Raw genomic sequence first — 15130 nt, forward strand, 5'->3', positions numbered from 1 at the left:
TTAATGTCCTCATATGCAAAGAACCTTGAACCCTTGCAGTAGCCGCTTTCCGAAGCTGTAAAGCAGTAACAATGGCCGTTGCACTTGAACCTGCACAATGCCTTATCAGTGTCACTGAGGAGTCCTGCATCTGTTAAATCACATACACCCTTTTGGCCAACTGAGCCCTGGGCCGCACAACATTCATTGTTGTCCAGCCACTGTCATGCATCCTATCCCACACACAGAGGTTTGCAGCTGAACTTGGGATTGGATGGGCTTCAGTCATTTTGTGCATTTCTGTTGCAGGTGAAGTACATTTCCACTCTGAAGGCCAGCTGATGCTGCTTGCTTATGTGTTGAACATCATTATCAGTGCACTGATTATGTATTTTCTAGTATTTCTGTTTCCATTGATTTTTATAATTTAATGAAAACCCTAAACAAATATATTTTCTCACTTGCCTCAATGGTAACTATCAATACAGATACCACAAGGTTTGAAATGCAGTCTATATATATATATATATATATATATATATATATATATATATATATATATATATACATATATTTATATATATATAAATATCTCTCTTTGATTTTTGCCTCTAATTTTGTTTGTTTTGCTCACAGCATTGAAAATTTTGATTAAAAAGTCATCAGTAACATGTCTTTCCAGAGTCCTGGTTGTCGACATAACATTACATTACATTACATTACATTACAGTCATTTAGCAGACGCTTTTATCCAAAGCGACTTACAGGAAGTGTATTCAACATAGGTATTCAAGAGAACTACTAGTCACCAGAAGTCATAAGTGCATCTCCTTTCTTAAACAAGCATCTTAAAGCATAAACCAGAGCAAAAGTATAGTGCAGAGGCAAATTACTACGAAAACAATAATTGCAACAGAATAATACGAATATAATAAGTGCAACAAACTACTACGAATAGGATAAGTGCAGTAAACGAATACGAATTCAATAAGTGCAGCGAGCTGATACGAATACAGTGAGTGCAACAACTAATACGAATGCAATAAGTGCTACGAGGAAGGCTCAGGGTAGTACTTCTTGAAGAGGTGAGTTTTCAGCCTGCGCCGAAAGATGGGCAGCGACTCTGCTGTCCTGACGTCAGTGGGGAGTTCATTCCACCACTGAGGGGCCAGGACAGAAAAAAGCTGTGACCGGGTGGATCGGCCGCAGGGACCTCTGAGCGACGGGGCAACCAATCGCCCAACAGTAACCAACAGTAACACGGACACTGACTCTGGAAACAGATGTTATTGTTGAATTTTTTAGATGTAATTTAGTAAGTTGTGAGCACCACACAAATCACTTCCATTGCAGTGGGTTGGAGGCAGACATCTCGATAAATGGTATGGACTAAGGAATCATGGTATTGCGTTTACAAATACCACAAATTTGGCCACTTACACGTTACACTGTTCGGCTGTAAGTCTCCTGGAAATGAGCAGGTTGATGACTCACGCTGACAAGGTTGTTTTGAAAATGAACATACAGCATAGCTTTTCCCCTCCTCATGATCTCTGTGATCAAGAAATGAGCATCTGCCCTCTTTCTAAGGATAGATCTCCCACCCAGCAGATGCAGCCAGCTGAAAGTGGATCTGGGCTGATAGAACCCTGCAACCCCCCTGAGCTTCCCATCCCTCAGGCCTGGTAATGAAATTCAGGGCTCCCAAGGGGGGACTTGCATCCCATTCTGTGGCCACAGTTATCAAACACATGGTGATGCAAACTGTGAGGCCCAAAAGGCCGGGGTTATGGTAAGTAAGGTTTAGACATAAACAAGTTTTTTTCATAGGACTCTTTGAGGGTATTGGTTTTTGGTTCGTGCTTGGTTTCCTCTCCTTTATCAACATTACCAGGGCTTGGATGGTTATTTAAAAAATCTACAATTACTGATCTGATAACATTACAATGTCTACATATCAGGTGCACGATTGAGAACACACTGCAAGGTGACTTCTAAAGACTGGTTGCTTACAAAACATATTGTTATTTTGTTTAGATATTATTTCGGAAGTTTTAACTATAGGTGTTAATTCAAATCTTTAAAAATATGTTAGGGTGAACAAAATAGGAAAATCGTTCAGTACAATGCAGTCCAATATGACACCACCTCAAAATACAGCTTCAGAAATGACAATCAACAAAAACTGAAGGACTATCTTCATAAACGTGGGGTTCATTGAAGGGCTACAGTACGGGATGGCATTAGATTGTACAGGTGTGTCATATAAGCCGTAACTCAATAACAGTTTTGAGATAACCTTTGAGATTTGTGCCTTGGCATTGACATGGGATCAATCCCTAGTCTTGTTCCCAGTTTGAAGATGGATGAAGGATGGTAATAGTCAGCAGGACTAAAGGATGTTAGAGAACAAGCTTTAAGGCAACTCCAGACTGGAGGAGTAAAATATACTCCATGACAACAAGCTGGACCCACATGCCGTGTGATTAAGTGCATAGCATTAGAGATTGGACTATTTTCAATATCGGGCAGGGACTATAATGAGAGTTTTTGAAGGGGGGGTTGTCCAGCACCCCCCACACTAGCACCCTGTTCTTGTAACCCCAAGCCCCTCAGGGGTCATGAGACAGTCAGAGGTGAGGAGGATGGATGTGCAGATGAGGGTGGGCGGGTGGGCAGCTTGTGTCCAGCCTGAGCTACTCTCCCAGCCCTCCACTGCCATTGTTTAGTGGGACTGAGGCCCCTGAAGTTCACAGATTTCTGTCCACCCCCCTTAATAAATGTACAGAGAAAGAGGGAGGGGTCCTGAAAATATTTTCATTAATTTATGTTCCTTTATCCTCTCTCCCCTTTTAGACATCTCTGATGGAAAGGAAACATTGGAGGGCTGTATGGATTTGAGCAAGGAATGACAAGAGGAATGAAAGTGAGCAATATTAGGTTAGGGCTGAGAATAAGGTTAAAGCTTTAAGGGTTAGGGTTTGGGTTGGAGCTTCGTATTCTATGGATTCACTGCACATATATGCAGACATCATATTAGAGCAAATGTTTGATAACTGATTTAAATATTCTTGATTTAAATTAAGTACTCAGTTCTAATATTCCCCTTTGTTATGCTTCCTTGCCCATGACCTCTTCTTCTATTGTATCCTTATCAGAGGAGGGCAGTTTAAACAATAAATGTGTAGTTGAAGGTCTTAGCTGGAAGATGGGAATGGCTGGGCCGGCATGAAACCAATTGCCTGGGGCTTCATCCTTTGTCTTCCTCATGGGAGCAAAAGTCTCCTTGTCCAGAGACGGCGAGTTCTCTCAGCTGTAGGAGGTCTGCAAAGGTCTTTTGTTTAAGTTAACTGATGGTCATTTACTGGGTGCCGTATGTCAAGTTCAATGTCTCTGAGTCTGAGGAATGAATGTGTTCATGACTTAAAGTGGAATTTAAACAGATAACAGCTATAGTTTAAGGCTGCTCGTACTTATTAGAAGTAATTTCTTGATTTAACAACTATATCAAGTGTGGTCAATATTGGTCTTCCAACAATAGTTTATTTTTGTCTACATTTGTGGAGATACACTACCCAAGTTTAGGTACCAAAACAATACTACTTTAATTTTTTTGCTTTCTATAAAAAACTTTTTTCATCCTTTTAACAAAAAGGAACAATTGGCAAATTTTTTATAAAAATTTGTAACTATCTGATCAAACAAAAGAGAGATTATTAATCTATGTTTTGGACACATTTCAGTTCAAAGCAGTACTGATGATATACTTAGGTTTGGTACCAAGCCCTATTCAACACGTTCTCATACAACGTCATCTTGTAAATATACGGAATGTAAAATTTACAAGATTTTTATCATGTGATATGGAGGGTGACTATTTTTTGGATAAGAAACAAATGATACTAAGGTCAAATTTATTGTGGGATCAGACTTTTTAGAGCAACTTATCTTTCCTGACTGATAACATGCTTATCGATGCATAAAGTGAGATTGGCCTTGGGACCCTGGGCCCCTGAGCCCAGGATGTCCCATCTGCATTTGGGGGTTGATATCTAATGGTCAGTGCAGATTTAAAAAGCCTGGCCATAACCACGGTCCCCACCAGCCAGGCAGATCAATAAGCAATATTCTCTAATGTGATATAGAGGGGTCCTCTTTGTTTGTCCTGCAATTTTAATCAGTGAGGTGTCAGCTCACAGAGTGGATGCAGCAACTCTTTTTAGGGAAATCTCATTATAAGCAAAAAGCCTGGCAGGACACCTTACAAAACACAAGCTAATAGGACTCAGAGACTCATCACGGTGCAAGAGGGCTGCTACTGAGAGATTATGGGAAGCACTATTGGAAAAATAAAACTGTGATCTAATGGGATAATAATCGTGACATCAAATTACTTACAGCTTTATTATGGAAGGTTTCCACAGTTATAAAGTCAATAACCCTAACCAGCAGTTTAAACAATTGGTCATTTACTACCACTACTGGTGAACCAGATGCTGCTCAGTCCTGTTTTTACTGTCAACCACTCTGTGGCACTGGACATAGAGCTGACATAAGCATTTAAACGTGAAATAATATAAAGTATTAAGGATTTCACACATAAACTGTAGTAAAATAACGAAAATAAAAGACGTGTAATGGAATACAAGTTGTGTTGCATTAAAGTTCACAAAGCAGTGTGGGCTTGTTAATGCCTCATATCGTCAGGTCAAAATTGGATGAGGGCCTCCTGCAAGAAGTCCCATCAGACTCATAACCGCATCTTTACATGGTTTAAATCCTGTTAGCATTAGCCTAAACTCTCCACAGATTGAGATGTTCGCCTCTTTTCTGTCACACACCGGCCACCACATGCCCTTTGTGTCCCTGCTGTGGATTAAACCAAGGGGTTACTTTGCTGGCCTCCTCCATCGTGTTCACTGTGTGTGTGAGTCTGAGAGAGGAACCCTGACAGGGGAGGGTTGTCGGGGACATGGTCATGGGCAGCTGGAGGGGGATTACCTTCCACACACATATTTTTAATAAGGTCTCAATCTGAGCGCAGACTGGGACAGTGTTATGGAGATGAGGGTGTGAAGGTCAGCTCACTGAAGACTGAGGACTTGGTGGGGCCTATTGTGTCTGTGCACCCCCACACAGACTGCTCTGCTGACCAGGATGACCCAGAGCCATACCCCCACCCAAAGGCCAGAGGTCACCAACTCTAACCCCTTACTGTGGTCCGAGTGAAAGACACCCGTCTGCACTGCTACCCTGCTCATGCAAAGCTGCTCTGTCTTTCTCAAATAAAACATTTTTCCCCCCATCTACAAACTTGTATGTACTGTTATTTCGAAGGTTTATTATGTGATAATTGTGCCTGAAAACAAATTAAGATGCCTGGCCATCAGGCTTTCATTTTTACTGAAATGATCTATAAATTAATGTTTGAAATGTATGTATCTCTCCCCTCATCTGTAACTTAGCACTGGGTACAGAAATGAATTGTGCGTACAGAAAAAGTATTTTCTGTGTCACCTCAAAAAATGAAACCCTGTTGCAAACAATTTGATCAAGTTAAACAGTTCAAATTTTTATCTTAACTCTAGATCCATTAACAAGCTTTTCTGGAGCTTCCAACTGCACTTCACTGTCTTCTTCAGTGGAGTTTGCTTGGTTGAAATCTCAAGAAAAAGGTAGTGAGTGGATCTTGAGTTTTTATTCATTTATTTGTAAAACTATTGTTTCCAAGTTGAAGATTTAACTTGCTTGCTAAGTCAAACAGTGTTTTGATTACCTTCAATTTAAACCTTTTAATGTTTATTCAAGATTGATAATTAAACGTAAAAATGCATATTCATACTTTTAGGATTTATTTAGAGGATACCCCGCACCCAAAATATTGTGCATTCAGTAGGCCTCTGCTTTAACTGGGAAGAAAGTGACACAATGGTCAGTTAATTTGAATATTGTTCTCAAGGTTAAAATAAGTAGTTTAATGTTTTTTTCTAGATAACATTTAAAAAAAATGAGGTATTTTAAAATGTATAAACTGCATTGTTTCATTCTTGGTCTTGAAAAAGGCTGTTTAACTTTGTGCCTCTGAGGCTTACCCTCCTTCCAGGAAGGCCACAAGACCAAGTGGATGTTATGATAATGCTTTTTATCAAATTGTACATGAAGATTACCAGATCTACATTTGTTTGTGGGACTTAACGCTTAGCTCCAGTTTATATGCAGACATTTACAGTCACTTTGAGTTTGCATATTGTACATATTTGTGCAAGGGATCGATGACAAAACATTCACATCCATTTAAATATTGACAAGAGTTTCCAATGATCTGAACAGAGTGAAACTGATCCTTCTGTCCTTATCAATAATACCTGGATTAATAAATGAGAAGCTTGTTTCTCCAATTTACAGCAATTTCAGTAACTTAAAATACAGATGCGATATTACGATGCTGTAGGAGCACAGATCTTGTTAAACTTACTGATTCTATGGGAAACAATTGGATCTTCAACAAAGATATAAACTGGATGGTTAAAAACTTAGACGCCAAAGATTTGAGTTCCAGTTTACTAAAAAAAAAGTCAAAGCAGCAACAGAATAGATGGAACTGCAGCAGCATCCTCTGCTCTGGGGACTTGGCAAAGTACCCCTAGTTCTCATCCTGATCTCTCCAACAGCGGAACCAAGCACACTGAATGTAAAAGCGAAACTGTACTTACTCAAACAGTAGAAGGTTGCCAGGCATGTGAGAAAGAGTCTTGGTTTCATTTTTGGTTTTCTTCACTCCAACCTTCTTGACGTCAAAGCTTCTTCCCCTTAAAACCCCTTGAAAAATCAAATAGATAAAAAAAACAAGTAATCCCAATGGAAAGGTGTCTGTATCCTCCCACTGTGTACCGTCTTTGGTGATAAAGCTACAATTGTATTTGTTTTTTATGAAAGCATCGTTATTCTTTAGGTTCCCATGTCCAGCTTTTGGGCCACGGAAGGCTGCTGGTCATATTCAAAGCTACTGTGAGAATAGTGCAAGGACCACACTTCAGCCCGGACAGAGCTCATTAGTCATTCAGCCTCATTGTTGTGAGTGAATGGACACTGATACAGCAGCTTTCACCGGCCGCTCCAGGTTGGTCTGCTGTGAGCCAATCGTAGCCCTGCGGTGAGGGCTCAGCCTGGGAGACATGATTGATATTCATTTAAACAGAGAGCTGCTGGCCATCCGCCCTGGCCCGCCCTGCCCCCTGCCTGATGGGCCTGATGTGTCCAGAGCTGGACTCAAGGTTCCCAGCCAGGCAAAGGAGTAAGTTCAGAGTCAAAGCTCCTTTAATTTAAATAACTACATGACCTTTTCAGGTCACTTATTATCACACTAGAATTCACTCTGGATCAATATGTAAAGGGATAGGTTTGGGATAGTTGGGGAGGTGAAGTTCAGACTGGAAGTTTTTGGACAGACACATTTCCTATTGTTTGAAAGGTGATGTGTGTGTGTGTGTGTGTGTGTGTGTGTGTGTGTGTGTGTGTGTGTGTGTGTGTGTGTGTGTGTGTGTGTGTGTGTGTGTGTGTGTATTGTGAAGCAGACACCTGAGTGATTTTTAGGTTTCTTTTCTCAGTGGGAATAAAAGTAATTTTGTTCAGTTTTGTTTTTGGTTGGCTAAATAATTGATCTCACATTCCATTTTTCACTATCTGAGAAATCCTAGCTTCCAACACACAAAGACAAGTTATTTTTTCAGGCAGCATCCATCAGTTCTGAAAAGTGAAGTCAATGCTGCATGTCTTAAACTTGGTGGGTTGTAAAAACTGAAATTTACTCTTTTGCATGTACTTACATGGTGCTACTTGACTATATTGATGAGCAGGTGGCAACCTCCAACCAATACTGAAGTGCCTTAAAACTTGCATTCTCCTACTGTCCATCAGGGGGTGACTCCTCTAGTTGTATAGAAGTCTGTTAGAAAATGACTCTACTTCTCTCTTGATTTATTACTTCAGTAAACATTATGGTCCATTTAAAGTCAAATAGACCATAAAGCAGGTGATTGACGGGTTGCTACCATGGCGTTGTCCAGTTTGGGAGTTGTACATATTTCGTCCATGTTTTTGTCCTAGAACTTTAACCCTTGCACAGTGTGTTTAATTTCAATCAAGTTAATTGTAATCCTTTGGTTGACTTAAGATGACTTATTAAGCATTCAGTTGCACTAAGCTCCACCCTTTAGTGACACTTCTGGTTCCGAAATACGAAGATGGCGACCGTAGTCCATAAACCAAGGAGTGAAATCACCATGGCTACGTCCACTTCTACAGTCTATGTAATCAATGCAGCACCTCAGATTACACAAATTTATTGTTATGCTGGAATTTAGTTTGTTAAAACTCTTTTTGAAGTGGCCTTACACAAACAGAGATAGAAGTTGAGCAGTATAGGCTACTGGTATAAAATCATAACATCTGTATAGGGCCCTTATTTGCCGCATTAATGCAGGGACCTGAAAACAAACTGCACCTGTCAAAGGCTTTCAAAGTCAATAATAACAGCTTTTTTGTGTAATTAAGGTAAGACTGAGGTCCTAATATATATTTGAGGAGTCATCCACCATTGTTTTGACTATATACCAAAAATTGCATCTCATGAATGTAGTCTTTCTCTGCTCAAAAAGTGTCTGAAATCTGTCAAGTGAATAACATTTTTTGCCAGTTTAACCACATTGGTGTTTGTGGATTATGGTCCTTAAAATGTATATAAATAGTCACATGAGGTTAACATAATCTATGAGTTTAATTTGCTAAATTGTTACAACAATAAATATAGAAATAAGAGCTATATATTTGATAGCATCTAACAGTTGTTAGAGGGCTAGCTTTAGGCTAGTAGATAGTGGCTGGCTAGTTCACCACTTGACTTCTGTTAGGTTGGTTAAAGTAACACTCTTATCATTATTGATATATTACAGCACCAGTTTCACCACTTCAGATACTCACCTTCACACTCAAAGGATGAAGGATACTAAATCTAGCAGGGTGGTTAGTCGCTCTCCTAACTTCATTTGATGGTTGACTTTATTATTTTAAATAAAAAAATGTTTTCCCCCTTATGTCTGGCCCTGATACTTTTCCATAAAGGCTGTGAAGAGAGAAGACCCAGCAGATTACCTTTATTTTTGACACAAATGTCCCCACAACAGGAAATCTCTTTCTCAATGAGGATCTGTATAGGATTCCCTTCAAAACTGAAGCTCAGGATGAGTCGATACTGGCCGTCTCATGTTTTCACAGAAACATATATGCTCGTGAGAACAAACTGCTAAGTTATCTACAACTCTTTTCTAGCCTTTTAGGAACTGCACATGTTGCTGAAACAATACAGAGTTCCCTCACCCTGTGATGCCTGCATAATTCCACCTGGGTTCTAAGTTTATACACATAAGGCCCCTAATTGACATCAGTCAAGTAAACTGTGAACATACTATGTACAAACATACATTCATTAAAAATACCAGAGCTCTCTGTGACCCATGTTAGCGTGTTGAGCTAAGTGTTAGCATGCTGCTGTGCTAATGCAGAGCTAGCTTCCAGTATACCAACAGGCTGGGTCAATGTTGAAATAACAGTTATGTAACACTATGAGAACTGTGTGAACGTTTAGCCTTTTTTGAAGCCAGTTGAATAAGAGACTTATACTTATACTGGAACACTATACTGCATTGCTATAGGCAGTGTGGCCCAGATGCGCTTCCAGCTGAATCAGCACTTTTGCTCCCAACACCTGGGGCCTTGGCGGTGGCATGTTTTGAGAATATATCTGTTATTTTTGCACAGGTCTCTTTGATTTTTTCTCTGTCTCTCTGCCCACTCCTTTGCTCGACATTAAACAGGCCCTATTATGCTATTTTCCGGGTGCATATTTTTATCTCAAGTTACATTTACAACATGTTTACATGCGTTAATGCTCATAATCCTCCTTGTTTCTCTCATAATGGCTGTCCTGCAGCACCTCTTCTCACCCTCTCTCTGAAACGCTCCGTTATAGTGCTTGCTCCTCCCTCCAGAAAGCAAAGTCTGCTCTGATTGGTCAGCTAGCCTGCTCTGTTGTGATTGGTCAACGTTTCGCTTGGTCGGATATGTCCCGCCACTTACAAACAGAATTCAGCCACGTCTTCCAGAGCGGTTCAAAACACTGTTGAAGCTGTCCTCGGCGAAATGCAGCGAACACAACATTAAGTTTTCGTTGTACTGCTCTGGCGAAGTGAAAATGAAATGTAGACACTTTTTCATCATTTCATCTGCCTTCGGAGTCCAAACAAAGGACATTTCCCCTCGCAGAGCAGAGCACAGCGTCTTCTCCACATGACAAAAAAAACAAAACACTCTTCCTCCGGAGCTCCGTCTTTCTCTTTTGTTGTTTGAGGGCCAAACTAGCCGGAAGGAGTTTTACATCAATTCTGTAACATTATGACCTCATAAAGTTAAGGAAGTGAAGGAGAGAATTCAATGGAGCCGTTTCAGGCAGCTGAGGAGCAGTGATTCTGAGGGGGAGAGTAACTCCTTTTAGGAGTGGACTTCAGGTTTTACGGACCTCTTACCTGTACAAAAATATATATAACACACTAGAGGAGAGGAAAAAAGTGGAAAAGCATAATAGGGACACTTTAAGCACACAGTATGAGAATAATATCCATCTTCTCATTTTACTCTCGGAATGCAAGCAAATACGTTTTTGTTTTAAATGCATAACTGTTGCTATGTTTTATGCCTAGCAAAAGAGATAAGATAATCCTTTATAAATCCCACAGCGGGGATAATGCAAACAAGAGACAAAGTAAAAAACAAGATCAAAACAAGAATTATAAATAAGTAAATAAGTAATAACAGTAAAGAATAACTTTAAAAAACTTTAAAAATCCACAATAACTAAAATATTATATAAACAGACAGAATAATTTTAGTATTGCACCATCTACACTACTCTGGCGTTTTAGAACCCCGGGTCTCGGGGGCGGCAGGCTTAGGAGGGTATTCTAGACATTCCTCTCCCCAGCAACGCTTTCTCGCTCTTCCTGGGGTGCCCCAAGGCGTTTCCAGGGCAGACAAGATATATAATCTCTCCAACATGTTCAATGTCTGCCCCGGGGCTTTTTACCAGTTGGACTTGCCTGGAAAACTTCTTAAGGGAGGCATCCAGGAGGCGGGAGTAGCAGCCATCTTTGACTCAAGCCTATTAATAAACCCTAAACCTAAATTAAATTATAACTCATTTGAAAGCCTTGTTCTTAGTCTTTCAAACCCGACCTGGAAAGCATTACAGCCAGTTCTATTTGTTATAGTGTACTGCGCACCAGCTCCGTATTTTGAATTCCTATCAGAATTTTCATAGTTCTTATCAAGTTTGTCCTCAAAACAGATAAAGTAATTATTGTAGGTGATTTTAATATTCATGTGGATGTCAATAATGATAGCCTTAGTACTGCGTTTATTTCATTATTAGATTCGATTGGCTTCTGTAAGAGTGTACAGAAACCGCCTCACTGTTTTAACCACACCCTCAACCCTGTTCTGGCATTGAAATAGAAAATGTAGTTGTCTTTCCACAGAACCCTCTTTTATCGGACCATTACCTAATAACTTTAGAATTTGTACTACCGGAGTGTACGCCATTAGGCAAAAGTTTCTACACTAGATGTCTATCTGATAAAGCTGTAGCTAAATTTAAAGAAGCGATTCCATCAGCGTTTAATTCATTACCATTGCTCAATACAACAGAGGACTCCTATGCTAACTTTAGTCCGTCTCAGATTGCCAATCTTGTGGCTAGTGCTACTGGCTCACTGCAAATGACACTAGACTCTATAGCCCCTCTAAAAAAGAAGATAATAAAAGAAAGGAATCACGGTTTGTCTGGCGAGACGGTCTTAAAATATGAAAGAAGGCACTCCGTAATGCCAGAGCAGCCTATTATTCAGCATTAATAGAGAAAAATAAGGGGATCACCTCTCTACCTGTAATTACAGACCCATCAGTATCCTGCCAACAGTGTCAAAGGTTGCAGAGAAGTTTGTAGCTGAGCAAATTATCTCCCATTTGAATACCAGTTCTTTGGTCCTTCGTCCAATGCAATTTGGCATCAGAGCCAATTATTCTACTGAGACAGCCAGCCACCTGTTTCTTCACGGAAAAAAAAGAAATCAAATTTCGCTTGGACAAAGGGGGTGTTGTTGGAGCTGTATTCCTTGATCTCAAGAAGGCATTTGACACTGTTAACCATAGAATTATTTTGTCTGAGTTGCCCAGCTACAATTTCTCTTCAGGAACAATTCAATGGATTGAATCATATCTGCGTAATAGATCCCAGTATGTCCAAGTACAGAACCATCATTCACCTGCCCTCCATTTGTCCACAGGTGTCCCACAAGGTTCCATCCTGGGCCCACTGCTATTTTCTTTATATATATTAATGATCTTCCATCAGCATGTCCTAACACCAATATCCAAATATATGCAGATGACACTGTCATTTACTTACATGGAAGCAAAATGACACAAGTTGCAAATGAGCTCATTAACGCCATGGTTCATGTAACAGCATGGTTAAAGCAATGCTGTCTACAATTAAATGTGTCCAAAACTGTATGTATGTTTTTTACCAAAACAAACACTGATAGTGTAGAGCAGGATGTTTTTGTATCTGGGGAGAGGCTACAGGTAGTACCGGAAAACAATTATATAATTGGAGTACTTTTTGATTCCAAATTATCATTCAAAACACAGGTGAAAAAGGTCTGTAACAGGGTCAAATTTAATCTGTCAAATTTCAGGTTCACACGAGATTACATGTCAACAGAGGCAGCTAAAATATACATGCTTTCTATGGTTGTTTCTCATATCACTTACTGTTTAACAACCTGGTCACAGGCTAGCACCACTACTCTAAAACCACTACAGTCATTGTATAAAAGAACACTAAAAATCCTTGACAAAAAACCTGTTATTTATCATCACTGCCCAATATTGCAAAAATATAACTTGTTCAGTTTGGAGAACATGATTAAATATGTGAATGTCTGTCTCATGTACAAAATCATATATGGCTTGACCTCTCCTCCACTCAAACAGTTTGTAACCACCAGATCAACTGCATATTGGCTCACAAGAGGTGCAGTAAGAGGAGATTGCATTATCCCATTTAGGAAAAGTGCTTTCAGTCAGTCTGCATTCTCTGTAAAAGCTGCACTAGAATGGAACTCCATCCCAGTGACCATTAGACAACGGGACACATACAGTTCATTTAAAGATAATTTAAAGACATGGTTAATTAGCACCCAGCACTGTCATCACTAACTGCGCCTTACTTCCTCAATATGTCTGTGCTGAATTTCCCCCAGTCTGTCTGCTCTCACCTGTCTGTCTTGATATTGCCCGTCGCCACTCATCAACCTGCAAGCATGTCTTTTAATGTCAGACTGAAATGACACTAATTGACATACTCTGCATGCTTTTTAATGTATTGTGCTTCTGATATATATGTTTTTATTGTCTAACAATGCAAGATAATCTTGTTTTTAGTCCATGTTCTTTTTAACATAATCTAATATTCTGTTTTTAGGGTGACTTTGTAACATCTGTCTAGGGACTACAGATGAAAAATAGCCTCTTGGCTAACTCTGGTACATTTACAGAAATGTTAATTAATGTGCACTGTCCCTACCAAATAAACCAATAAAAAAAATAAAAGAACAACCCCAGGTTTCTCTTCAGCACTGTAGCCAGGCTGACAGAGTCACAGCTCTGTTGAGCCCTGTATTCCTATAAACATCGGTAGTAGTGACTTCATGAACTTCTTTAATAAGATTCTAACTACTTAGATGTTTTTTCTCCCATCCACCTTCACCAATTGATAACAATTTCTAAGTGTAAACCTTCTGCCTGTCTCTTAGATTGCATTATATTCACCCCATTCAGGTCAGTATTTAGTAGATGCACCTTTGGCTGCAATCACAGCACTGAGTCTGTGTGGATATGTCTCAATCAGGCTGGCACATCTGGACACTGCAATTTTTCTCCATTCTTCCTTGCAAAACAGCTCAAGCTCTGTCAGGTTGCTCGGGGATCGGGCGTGAACAGCTCTTTTCAAGTCCAGCCACAAATTCTCGATTGGATTGAGATCTGGGCTTTGACTTGGCCACTCCAGAACATTCACCTTGTTGTCTTTGAACCATTTCTGTGTAGCTTTTGCTGTATGCTTGGGGTCGTTGTCTTGCTGGAAAATAAATCTTCTCCCAAGTCGTAGCTCTCTTGCAGACTGAGTCGGATTATCCTCCAGGATTTGGCGATATTTTTCTGCATTCATGTTCCCCTCTATCTTTACAACCCTTCCAGGGCCTGCTGCTGAGAAGCATCCCCAGAGCATGATGCTGCCACCACCATGCTTCAGGGTGGAGATGGTGTGTTTGTGGTGATGTGCAGTGTTTGGTGTTCGCCAAACATAGCATCTAGTCTGATGGCCAAAAAGCTCAATTTTTGTCTCATCAGATCAAAGAACTTTCTTCCAATTGACCTTGGAGTCTCCCACATACCTTTGGGCGAATTCCAGGCGAGATTTCATATGAGCTTTTTTCAACAGTGGCTTTCTCTTTGCCACTCTCCCATACAGCTTCGACTGGTGAAGAACCCGGGCAACAGTTGTTATATGTACAGTCTCTCCCATCGAGCCACTGAAGCTTTTAACTCCTTCAGAGTGGTCGTAGGTGTCTTGGTGGCCTCCCTCACCACTCTACTTCTTGCCCGGTCACTCAGTTTGTGAGGATGGCCAGCTCTAGGCAGATTTAAACAAGTGCCATACTCCTTCCATTTCTTAATGACGGATTTAACTGAACTCTGTGGGATGTCCAGTGAGTTGGAAATCTTCTTGTAGCCAACTCCTGACTTATACTTTTCAATGATCTTTTCTGAGTTGCTTGGAGTGTTCTTTTGTCTTCATGTTGCAATTGTAGCAGGAATACTGATGAACCAGAGACTGGACCTCACAGACACAGGTGTTTTTATACTACAATCACTTGACACACATCAACGGCACTCAGGTGATCTCCATTTCACTAATTGTGACACTGCTGGCGTCAACTAGCTGGACCTCTGTTGAATTAGGTCAGTCACTTTAAAG

Source organism: Anoplopoma fimbria, chromosome 10 (assembly GCF_027596085.1).
Source record: "Anoplopoma fimbria isolate UVic2021 breed Golden Eagle Sablefish chromosome 10, Afim_UVic_2022, whole genome shotgun sequence".
NCBI lineage: Eukaryota > Metazoa > Chordata > Actinopteri > Perciformes > Anoplopomatidae > Anoplopoma > Anoplopoma fimbria.